Source organism: Hyla sarda, chromosome 7 (genome assembly GCF_029499605.1).
Source record: "Hyla sarda isolate aHylSar1 chromosome 7, aHylSar1.hap1, whole genome shotgun sequence".
Lineage (NCBI taxonomy): Eukaryota > Metazoa > Chordata > Amphibia > Anura > Hylidae > Hyla > Hyla sarda.
Window position 1 is genome coordinate 126,470,702 of NC_079195.1, and position 12,423 is coordinate 126,483,124.

The 12,423-nt window shown below is 43.8% G+C and overlaps 1 long non-coding RNA gene across 1 annotated transcript; it reads right to left on the bottom strand.

The window, feature by feature from the left end:
- Positions 1-8,674: 8,674 nt before the first annotated feature.
- Positions 8,675-9,362, bottom strand: LOC130282455 (uncharacterized). Its single transcript, XR_008846397.1, has 3 exons — positions 9,348-9,362; positions 9,082-9,246; positions 8,675-8,978 (listed from the first exon to the last, which is right to left on the bottom strand). It is a non-coding gene; the product is annotated as an uncharacterized LOC130282455 (long non-coding RNA).
- Positions 9,363-12,423: the final 3,061 nt, after the last annotated feature.

Here is a 12,423-nt window from a genome sequence, read left to right on the forward strand (position 1 = left end):
TCTCCCCTTTTGAGATTCTCATGGGTAGGCCTTTCCCGACTTCGTGGGCCCAACGACCACTTATAACAGAAGAAGGGGACCTTGACCAGATAAGGGAACAATATGTCACAGACCTTATCCAAACCCTTGATAAAGTAGAACAAAAAGTTGTCTGTAATTCTCCTTCTCTCCCACAGGAACCAACACACCAGTTCCAGGAAGGTGACACTGTCCTGGTTAAGACTCTGTCAAAAGGAAAGAAGCCCGGAGACTTCACCTTTGGACCCCCAACCACAGTTGTTGTCGTGACAAGGACGGCGGGTCTCACGGAAGACAGCCCTTCTTGGATCCACGCCTCTCGGATCAAACTCGTCCAACATCACCCAAAGGAGGTAGTAACGGGGGCAGACAGCACTGACCTTGAAAGCCTACCGAAAGATGTACCCGCTGATGCCCTGGCCTTGTTCTGGCAGATGGTCGAAGAAACTAATTCTCATGATGTTTGCATAAATGACTTTATTGACTTTGATTCACCCCACGGTGACTCTGCAGAATGAATTAGAGAGACACCCAAACAATAAGTTCCTGAAACACCATATAATGTTTGCACAAAACCTCACTGCGAAGGATTGTTGGATATGCACCCATGCCCCTGTGTCTGCCCAAAGCATGCCCTACTTTGCTATCCCTGTGCCCTCATATGAATTATTTCAGGGAGACTGTTTTGACATGCTTGCTGACAACGAGACACCATATGCAAACAACTGAAACACCTCAGTGGGAATTCCTATAGTAGGATGGGTGGGGCAGCCATGGTGGCAGGGAAACTTAAGCAGCCCAGGCCTAGGACCACAACAAGTGTTGGCTTTCAAGGGGGGTTCCTGGGTAACTCGAGTAGTCACACATATACTAGACCTAGGAGAGATCCCCACGGAAGGGATAAAAGTTAGTTTTCACAGGACATCCGCAAGTACTGATCTTCTTAAACCCAGCCAGATAGAAAGGTACTTACATGACCCAAAGTGGCCAAATAACACCCTCTTTACTCAGGCTACTCAAGACGTAGACTGCTATAATATAACAGGACACCAACCATGCAATGACACGTTAGAATACCAATTTTCTGAACCAACATGGAATAACCCAGATGTGGGCTACTGCGGTAGATTAGGACAGATACCTTTCTGGTGTTACTTAAAAAAAATGCCTAAAGACTTATTGCATAGGTCCTACTTGTTGCCATTACATAGACACTTCAGGAACAATTCAGATGCGCCACCAGCTTGGGAACATACCAAAATTGAGGGACAAATATGCCAAAGACAATGAAATCAACAAGGATAAGTGGTGGTGGGGGGGGGATACCTTTTCAATATTGAATCCCGCTACCTGGCTCAAGGGCGTAGGAGGATGGATAGGGGGCGTTCTGCAGCTCATAATACACATTACTGTCATTGCCCTCATAGTATGTGTCAATAAAACTTATTTTCTTATGTATGAAACGCTGCAAGCACAGAGATCTGCTGAAGATACTAAAATCCTCCTCTCCACCTCGTCAGACACCCAAGTCCCTCTACTTCACCATCACTCGGCAGAAGGCTATGCTGCCTACATAAAGACTTTTCAAAAGAAAATAGAAAACAAGAAAAACCAAGTTGTCTAAAGTGACATCTGGTTTTAAGAGGGGATTGAAGGATACAAGGGTCTTGATAAAATAATACAGATCTGTAATCTTGTATGATATATATTTTAATTCTGCCTTTTGTAACCGCAAGGCTCGTACCATACTTCTTGTTTTCTCAACTGCTGATTCGTAACTATTGTGCACGTACATCCTGTTTTTGTGTTCTGCTGACTTGTAACTATTAAGCAACCATGGTATATATATATATATATATATATATATATATAAACGTTGGCAAATAGTAAAACAGAGCGTACTTAGAGGGCATCTTGTGTGCATGTATTTTTTCCACACCTGACAAGACGCTCTCCTGGCCAGTACAAGCCTTAAGCCAAATTGGACCTAGTACCAGGGGTACAGAAAAGACAGAGAACCAGTACCAGGGGTACTGAGTAGCAGGGATGTGCACAAACATTTTAGAGGGCAGGGGCTCAAGTAAAAAATGAGGGCACTTCTCATCATTTAAAAAACATCTGCCAGACTTAATGTGCTGCGGCCCAGGTACACAGTGGACCTCCCGCCAGGCCCCCTTGACATTCCCATAAAAGTTGGTGCTTTTGTAAAATAAAGTCAAGAACAGTTTCTCTGAGGTCTGCCATATGTATATACACTTTGGCTGTGCTGTCAGTCTTATTTACAGAAAACATGTGACAGCTGCCCTATAATATACTGTTTTATAGAGGAGATTTATACAAAACCTGTGCAGAGAAAGAGTGGTGCAGTCGCCCATAGCAACCAATCAGATCGCTGCTTTCATTTTGCAGAAGGCTTTTCCTCTGCAAAGGTTTTAATAAATCTCCCCCTATATGCCCCGGTCTGACCTCTATATGACAGAACGTGCACTGTATCTGGCCTCACCCAGCACCCATCCCCAATCACCCAGCACCCATCACCAATCACCCAGCACCCATCCCCAATCACCCAGCACCCATCCCCAATCACACAGCACCCATCCCCAATCACCCAGCACCCATCCCCAATCACCCAGCACCAATCACACAGCATCCATCCCTAATCACCCATCCCCAATCACCCAGCACCCATCCCCAATCACCCATCCCCAATCACACAGCACCCATCCCCAATCACCCAGCACCCATCACCAATCACCCATCCCCAATCACCCATCCCCAATCACCCATCCCCAATCACCCATCCCCAATCACCCATCCCCAATCACACAGCACCCATCCCCAATCACCCAGCACCCATCCCCAATCACCCAGCACCAATCACACAGCACCCATCCCTAATCACCCAGCACCCATCCCTAATCACCCAGCACCCATCCCTAATCACCCATCCCCAATCACCCATCCCCAATCACACAGCACCCATCCCCAATCACCTAGCACCCATCACCAATCACCCATCCCCAATCACCCATCCCCAATCACTCAGCACCCATCCCCAATCACCCAGCACCAATCACCCAGCACCCATCCCCAATCACCCAGCACCCATCCCCAATCACCCAGCACCAATCACACAGCACCCATCCCCAATCACCCAGCACCCATCCCCAATCACCCAGCATCCATCCCTAATCACCCATCCCCAATCACCCAGCACCCATCCCCAATCACCCAGCACCCATCCCCAATCACCCAGCACCAATCACACAGCACCCATCCCCAATCACCCATCCCCAATCACCCAGCACCCATCCCCAATCACCCAGCACCCATCCCCATTCACCCAGCACCCATCCCTAATCACCCAGCACCCATCCCCAATCACCCATCCCCAATCACCCAGCACCCATCCCCAATCACCCAGCATCCATCCCCAATCACCCAGCATCCATCCCCATTCACCCAGCACCCATCCCTAATCACCCAGCACCCATCACCCAATCACCCAGCACCAATCACACAGCACCCATCCCCAATCACCCAGCACCCACCTTATGCAGGAATCTCCACACTGCTCTGGTTCTTACACTGAAGAGATGGACACCACACTAATATATGCTTACATGCTACAATATACAAGAGTTGGCAAAAAAAAAAGAATTATAAATATAGAAAGACGGCCAGGCATAGCACAGCATACAGGATGGAGGCAGGGAAGCTTCGCCTCCATTGCGCACAAGACTGACTTCGCATACTAGCAATGTGGGGCAATATCTAGAAAACGGCTGCTCCACATTTAGTAAGTATAACATTATCTTTCTCCTGTTCTCCTGCACTGTAACCTAGTGTATTGGGTTTAGTGCGAGTAAACAGCCTGTCAGTTTCCCTTTAATTATATACCGTACTCCCTTAATGATCTATATACTGTGCCACCATTCATCTATTATTTCCCTATATACTGTGCCACCATTCATCTATTAATTCCCTATATACTGTGCCACCATTCATCTATTAATTCCCTATATACTGTGCCACCATTAATGAACTATATACTGTGCCACTATTATTTAACTATACTGTGCCACCATTAACCCTTTAAGGACCCGGGCTTTTTCCGTTTTTTCATTTGAAATTTTTCCTCCTTAACTTGAAAAAATCATAACTCTTTAACATTTTCACCTAAAATTCTATATGATGGCTTATTTTTTGCGTCACTAATTCTAATTTGTAATGACATTAGTCATTTTACCCAAAAATCTACGGTGATTCGGGAAAAAAAATCAATGTGCGACAAAATTGATGAAAAAACACAATTTCACAAGTTTTGGGGGCTTCTGTTTTTTACGCAGTACATTTTTCGGCAAAAATGACACCTTATCTTTATTCTGTAGGTCTATACGGTTAAAATGATACCCTACTTATATAGGTTTGATTTTGTATCACTTCAGAAAAAAATCATGAATACATGCAGGAAAATTTAGACGTTTAAAATTGTCATCTTCTGTGTTCCGGGGCGCTATGGGGACTCATTTTTTGCGCCATGATCTGAAGTTTCTAGCGGTACCATTTTTATTCTGATCAGACTTTTTGATCACTTTTTATTCACTTTTTTGTGGTATAAAAAGTGATCAAAAATGCGCTATTTTGGACTTTGGAATTTTTTTTGCGTGTACGCCAAAAAAGCGGTATATTTTGCAGTTTAAAAAGCGGTATATTTTTATAATTCGGACATTTTTGCAAGCGGCGATACCACATATGTTTATTTTTATTTACACTGTGTTTTTTTTATTCTTGGAAATGCCGGGTGATTCAAACTTTTATTCGGGGAAGGGATAATTGAAAGGGTTAATGATTTTTTTACACTTTTCTTATGCAATATTATAGCTCCTATGGGGGGGGGGGGGGGGGCTATAACATTGCATTAACTGATCTTTTACACTGATTGATCCATCTCCATAGGGATGCATCAATCAGTGTTTTCGGCAATTGATTGCTCAGGCCTGGATCTCAGACTTGAAGCATTCAATCGGCGATCGGACAGCACAGGAGAAGGTAAGAAGACCTCCTCCTGTGCTACAGCTGTTCGGGATGCCGCGATTATACCGCGGCGATCCCGAACAGCTCCCTGAGCTAGCCGGGCACTTTTACTTTCGTTTTTAGCCGTGCGGCTCAGCTTTGAGCGCGCGGCTAAAGGGTTAATAGCGTGCAGCACCGCGATCAGTGCCGCGCGCTATTAGCGGCGGGTCCCGGCTTCACGTTATATCTCAGGACCGGGACTCAGGGCGTAAGTTTACGCCCTGGGTCCTTAACAGGTTAAGGATCTATACACAGTGCCAGAATACATAAAAATATAATGTTCCAATATAATGAAATATATACTGTGCTTCCATAAATTCCCTATATACTGTGCTTACATTCCTCTAATAATTCCCTAATAATGTGCTTCATACAATAAATACAAGCACATAACATAAAGACACATACAGTACATAGGTCATACACACACACATACAGTACATAGGTCATATACACACATACAGTACATAGGTCATACACACACATACAGTACATAGGTCATACACACACATACAGTACATAGGTCATATACACACACATACAGTACATAGGTCATATATACACACATACAGTACATAGGTCATATATACACACATACAGTACATAGGTAATATACACACACATACAGTACATAGGTCATATATAGTGTTGCTCGCGAACATTCGCAATTCGAATATTATTCGCGAATATCGCATATTCGCAAATTCGCGAATTTCGCGAATATAGCGCTATATATTCGTAATTACGAATATTCGTTTTTTTTTATTTTTTTTTTCTTCACAGTACACATCACAGTGATCATCCCTCTCTGCTTCCAGCTTGTGTGGTGTAAAGAAGGCTGTAATACTACTGTGTGAGACTGGCGTGCGAAAATTCGCATATGCGAATATTAGCATATGCGGATTTTCGCATATGCGAATTTCCGCATATGCAAATTTTTGCATGCTAATATTCATATATGTTCATTTTCGCATACGCGAAGTTTCGCGTATGCGAAAATAAAACGAGAATATAACGAATGTGCGAATATTCGCGAATATATGACGAATATTCGTCCATATATTCGCGAATATTCGCGAATTCGAATATGGCCTATGCCGCTCAACACTAGTCATATACACACATACAGTACATAGGTCATATACACACATACAGTACATAGGTCATATACACACATACAGTACATAGGTCATATACACACATACAAAGAGACACTTTGACACATATATACAACATGGAATATATACTAAAAGATATAGCCAACAAGCACATCATACATACAGGTACACACATACAATCACTCACAGATATATATACACACACATACATTCACTTGCTCACATTATATATATATGTGTGTGTGTGTGTGTGTGTGTGAGCAAGTGAATCTGTGTGTGTGTGTGTGTGTGTGTGTGTGTGTGTGTCTGTATGATGTATATATATATATATAAATATATATATATATATATATATATATATATATCTATATATCTATATATATACACACACACACACACATCATACAGACACACTGACATACAGTCACTCATACATACACACTCACTTACACTAAGGCCCCAGCCATCCCTCTCTGCACAGGCACATACATAGAGATACACACACACACACATACAATCACACACATATATTTTCAGTTACTTACAGTAAGGGCTGCATAGACTGAAGTGTGTGGGGGCGGACATGATGTGGGCGGGGCTTCTTTCTGCCTCCCCTGCTCCTGTTTCCTCCGTGTGGAGAGAAGCAGATAAACGGCATATAATGACAGGGTGAGTGGCGCCCCCTTGCTGCAGGGAAGGCACAGCACCCTCCATTAAACCACTTACAAATCTCCCCAGCAATGGATCCTTTTTACTGCACCTATCACCCTTAGTCTGTAGCTCCTTTTGTGAGGGCACTAGAGGGGCAGGTGAGGAAAAGGCAGGGGCTCCAGCCCCCTTTCACTCCTATGTGTGCACGTCCCTATTGAGTAGACAGAGAACCTTTCAGGGGGTGTTGTGGTCTTGCGGCTCCTCCAGCAAGGCAAGGCTGAGGGGAAGGCGTGTATGTTGTCAAACTAGGTTTGCTGTGACAGGGGGGGGGGATTTCGGCCTGGTGATGTCGGGGATGTCCGGTGGGGCTGGGGTTTAGTAGTGAGAAAAAAAATAAATAAAGTCCTGCAGCAGCGGGCCGCGGTGATTAGGGTGTGCCTGTGCACACCCGAAACACCCCGTGCGCACGCCTATGACTACAGTGTGGTACCCCTAGTGTGGTCTGTCTGTGCCCCCCTAAGGGTCAGGGTTGGAGGAGGCACAGGTTGAACAGACACACTACAATGGGAGTTGTAGTACTGTAGTTGTTAAAGAGAAAAAAGATGTTTTCATCAGGTTTCCCATAGCAACCAATCAGATTGCTTCTTTCATTCTTGAGAAGACCTCTGAAAAATAAAAGAAGTGATCTGATTGGTTTCTAAGAGCAACTGGACAACATTTCATCTCCACAGGTACATTTCCCCGATTGTCTTCATATTTAGGATGAGAATCTACTGACAAAGGGAGTAGCCAACCATTTCTGGGCATAAAACTCTGTAAGAGACAGCAGTCTGTGGGCGTCTGTGGTGGACATGAAGGAAGGTGGGGGGGGGTCCAGGGAAATTGAGATTTGACGTCTGCAGCGCGCACTTCTCACTGAGCGACGGGTCTCATCCCAGGTATTGCAGGGGGACCCCCCACGATCAGCTACTTATCCAATAACCCATGGATAGGGGATAAGTTAATTTTTGCCATAGTTCTCCTTTAATTGGCCAGAACACACCCAAAATCGGTCCCAGCCAAACATTGCTTCGTATCCTGTCATTTCTCCCAGCTGTTCTTTTTCTACCTGCTTGTAAGGCATGCCTACACTCTCTAATTCCTTAAAGTGGTACTCCGCCCCTAGATATCTTATCCCCTACCTTAAGGATAGGACAAAAGATGACTGATCACTGGGACCCCCGCGATCTTCATGCAGCACCCGGCGTTCCAAATAATATATTTACAACTCTGGGTTCTCGTGGTGCGGGTCGTGACCTCACGCCACGCCCTTTCCATTTATGTCTATGGGAGGTGGTGTGATGTCACAAGAAGGTGTGGCATGATGTAACGAATCCTGCCACAGGAACCAGTGATCTAAACATACTATTTAGAATTTTGGTTGCTGCATGGAGATTGCTGGGGTCCCAGCAGCAGGATTCCATTGATTAGACATCTTATCCCCTATCCTTTACATAGGGGATAAGATATCTAGAGGCGGAGTACCCCTTTAAGGGACAGTTCATGTACCCAAAAGTTGATCCTTTGCAACCGTACGACCCCTAGCAAGTTCCCTGCATGAATCCCATTCATCAGAAAAAGGCTTGTGCATGGAACTTGCTGGGTGTTCTACGTTTGCCTCATAAACTGCACCACCCAGCACCAGTTGCCTCTCTCTGCACCGCATTATGCAGATCGTGCAGGAGAGCAGCTTTGGTCATCCATGTTTTGCTAACTCTATTTTCACACACAGAAATAAATAAATGAGTCAAACAAGTCAAAGAACAGTTTAAAAAAAGGGGAACTTTATTTATAATTTATTAAAATGTTTGTGTAGGGGATGTTTTGTAACCTCCCATCACTCACAAAGAGCGTACAGTAACTAATACTCAGGACAGGAAAAACCTCCAGAGGGGAGGAAACCTGTAGGGAATCCATGGCTACTGTATTGCCCTTCCTCTGGGCATACTAAAGGAGGTTACCTCTATAATTTGGGCAAATGTTTCTGTGTATGTGCATGATTCCTAGGCCTGTGCCTTCATCCAACGTCTTGCTGTAGGTCCCGAAATGCTACTCCATGTCCTGGAAATAGTGCATCTAAGATAGGGGACAAAAAAAGATAGATTATTTACATGTTTATCATAGAAATGCACATGGAACTGCAATAAAGACCTTTTGGACAAAACAATGTAACACTTACCAGTCACAGTCATGTGCATGACTTTGCATTCCCGTGTCCCTACACAGTGTCCAGCACCGGCCCCTCACTGATGAACATGAGCAGTGTTATTTCTGGGGCTATGCCTTCATCCAACGTCTTGCTGTAGGTCCGGAAATGCTACTCCATGTCCTGGAAATAGTGCATCTAAGATAAGAAAAAAAAAGATAAATTATTTACATGTTTATCATAGAAATACACATGGAACTGCACTAAAGATCTTATGGACACAACAATGTAACACTTACCAGTCACAGTCATGTGTATGACTTTGCATTCCCTCGTCCCTACACAGTGTCCAGCACCGGCCCCTTTCTGATGAAGAATGAACAGGAGCAGTGTTATTTCTGCTCAGTGCTGCTCTTTGGTGGACAATGGTTATGACATCACATGTGTGACACGCTGTTACCTCCTGGGAGTTCTATTTCAGTAGTGCTGCTCTCTGATTGGCTGAAAATCAAAAAAGCTTTCTAATATATTCTGTATGACTGTTATCTAAGGTTTTTGACAATTTTTATTAAAATGGCGCCACTCCCTGTGGGTGCGTTATATTTGTTTCTCTTAACCAGACATTCTGTATATGTAATATCATTTGGTGGCCCCAACAGCCTGGGCCCCTAGGTTTCTTACATAGATCAATGCTACTCTGGTAGGCTCAATGAGCAGCGCTGGCCGCCGGGACGTCTGACGAGTAACATCCCTGACGTTGCGGTCTGGAGCGAAGGATGTCACTAGTCAGACGTCCCAGCAGCCATTGATTTAAAGTGGTCGTGGCTCCTGCTGCCAGTTCAAGATCAGACACCATGGCCCTAGATTGACATACTGCAATACCGATCCCCTGTGGCTGCCCACCTGTTGGAAAACTACAACTCTCAGCCTTCGGCTGTAAGGGCATGCTGGGAGTTGTAGCTTTACAATAGCTGGACAGACGTCTGTCGAAAGGGGGGAAAAAGCACCAGAAATAAAGCAATGTGGGCTTTGAAAAACACCATTTATATGTTGTTTTTAATCACAGCCTAAGCCTAGGAACAAACACAATTCTTGTTTGATGTTTTTTTTTTTTTTTTTTGCAAAAAACAAACAAACATCAAAATCTTCCCCCTCATTTCTTTTCTCAGCTATCTTTGTGTTATTTTTGCTAAAAGCACTGGGGGGGGGGGGGGGTGTCTTAGAGATTTATCAAAACCAGGGAAGAGGGAAAGTGGACCAGTTGCCCATAGCAACCAATCAGGTAGTGTCTTTCCTTTTTAAAAAGGCCTCTGAAAAGTGAAAGAAGCGATCTGATTGGTTGCTATGGGCAACTGGTCCACTTGACCTCTGCACAGGTTTTCATACATCTGTCCCAATGTGTATTAATATTATTATTATCAGGGACGGATTAACGTAGGGACGGATGGAGCTACCGCTCCAGGCCCCTACGTTAAAATAGGCCCAGCGAATAGCACGGGCGGCCCGCGACAGCTATATTTACAGAAAAAGAGGGCCGGCCATGTAGAGGAGGCTCTTTCATTAGGCCACCGCTTAAGGCCTCGCTCTGACTCCCGACCTAAGCTCAAGCCCTAAGTGGTCTAATGGAAGAGCCGCTTCCAGGTGGCTCCTGGGGCTGCTGAGTGTGCCGCACGCAAACACGTCCCCTATGTCCCCGCCCCGGAGCACGGGAGAAAGAAGGGGCGCGGGAGAAAAGAGCGCCAACCCTCAGCACCATCACGTCCGTGGCTGCCTGTTGCCTGATTCAGGTGCCCCCTCAGTGACCTTGAAACCCCCGCCACCCCCCACCCCCCCAGCACGGGGAGCAAGGAGAAGTTCGCGCCTCCCTGCTCTGAAAAGTTCTTGTCTTCATTCCCCTGAGACCTGCCTGCGTAGAAGATAAGAAGAACTATACCAGCAGGGGGTGGAGGTCATCTGTTGTGCAGTTAGTAGTCCTGTTGAGGTAAGGATGCCTTAATGGGTTCTCATTTTGTCCGGTGTTAATCCCCCAGTGTTTTCAAAACAGTGAGCCTCCAGCTGTTGCAAAACTACGACTCCCACCATGCTCCCAACGGCTGTCTGGGCATGTTGGGAGTTGTAGTTTTGCAACAACTGGAGACACCCTGTTTGGAAAATGCATATAGATAGATATGAGATAGATAGATAGATAGATAGATAGAGAGATAGATATGAGATAGATAGATATGAGATAGATATAGATAGATATGAAATAGATATAGATAGATATGAGATAGTTAGATATGAAATAGATATGAAATAGATAGATAGACATGAGAGAGATATGAAATGATAGATAGATATGTGATTATCTATCTTTCTATGCTTCCCAACAGTCTGCCTCCAGCTGCTGCAAAACTACAACTCTCAGTATGTCCGGACAGCTGAGTTGTAGTTTTGCAACAGCTGGAGACACCTCGGGTTGGAAACACTGATCTATTTCTCTATCTAGCACCTATCTATCTATCTCATATCTATCTATCATCTATCTCATCTTTCTACCTGTATCTGTATATATCTATCTCATATCTATCTATCTATCTATCTATCTATCTATCTATCTATCTATCTCATATCTATCTATCTAACTATCTCATATCTATCTATCTATCTCTATCTATCTCATATCTATCTCATAGATAGATATGAGATAGATAGATATGAGATAGATAGATATGAGATAGATAGATATGAGATAGATAGATAGATATGAGATAGATAGATATCTCATATCTATCTATCTCATATATATCTATCTGTATATATCTATCTCATATATATCTATCTGTATATATCTATCTCTATCTGTATATATCTATCTCACATCTATCTATCTATCTCATATCTATTTATCTCATATCAATCTATCTGTATCTGTATATATCTATCTCATATCTATCTATCTCATATCTATCTCATATCTATCCATCTCATATCTATCTATCTATCTATCTATCACCTATCTCATATCTATCTATTATATCTCATATCTATCTATGGTATCTATCTATCTATCTATCTATCTATGGTATCTATCTATCTCATATCTATTTATCTCATATCTATCAATCTATCTATCTATCTGTGTTTCCTAACCAGGGTGCCTCCAGCTACTGCAAAACTACAACTCCCAGCATGCCTAAAGAGCCTTTGGCTGTATGGGCATACTGGGAGTAGTAGTTTTGTAACAGATAAAGCCCCCCTGGTTGGGAAACAATGATCTATCTATCTATCTTGGCTCAAGGCCAAAAGGGGTTGTGTCCCAAAGGAGTTAAAATATAAATGTTTTGTGTTGCACATGGATGGATGCATGGTGGCCCCATGAGTTGTCAGTGCACC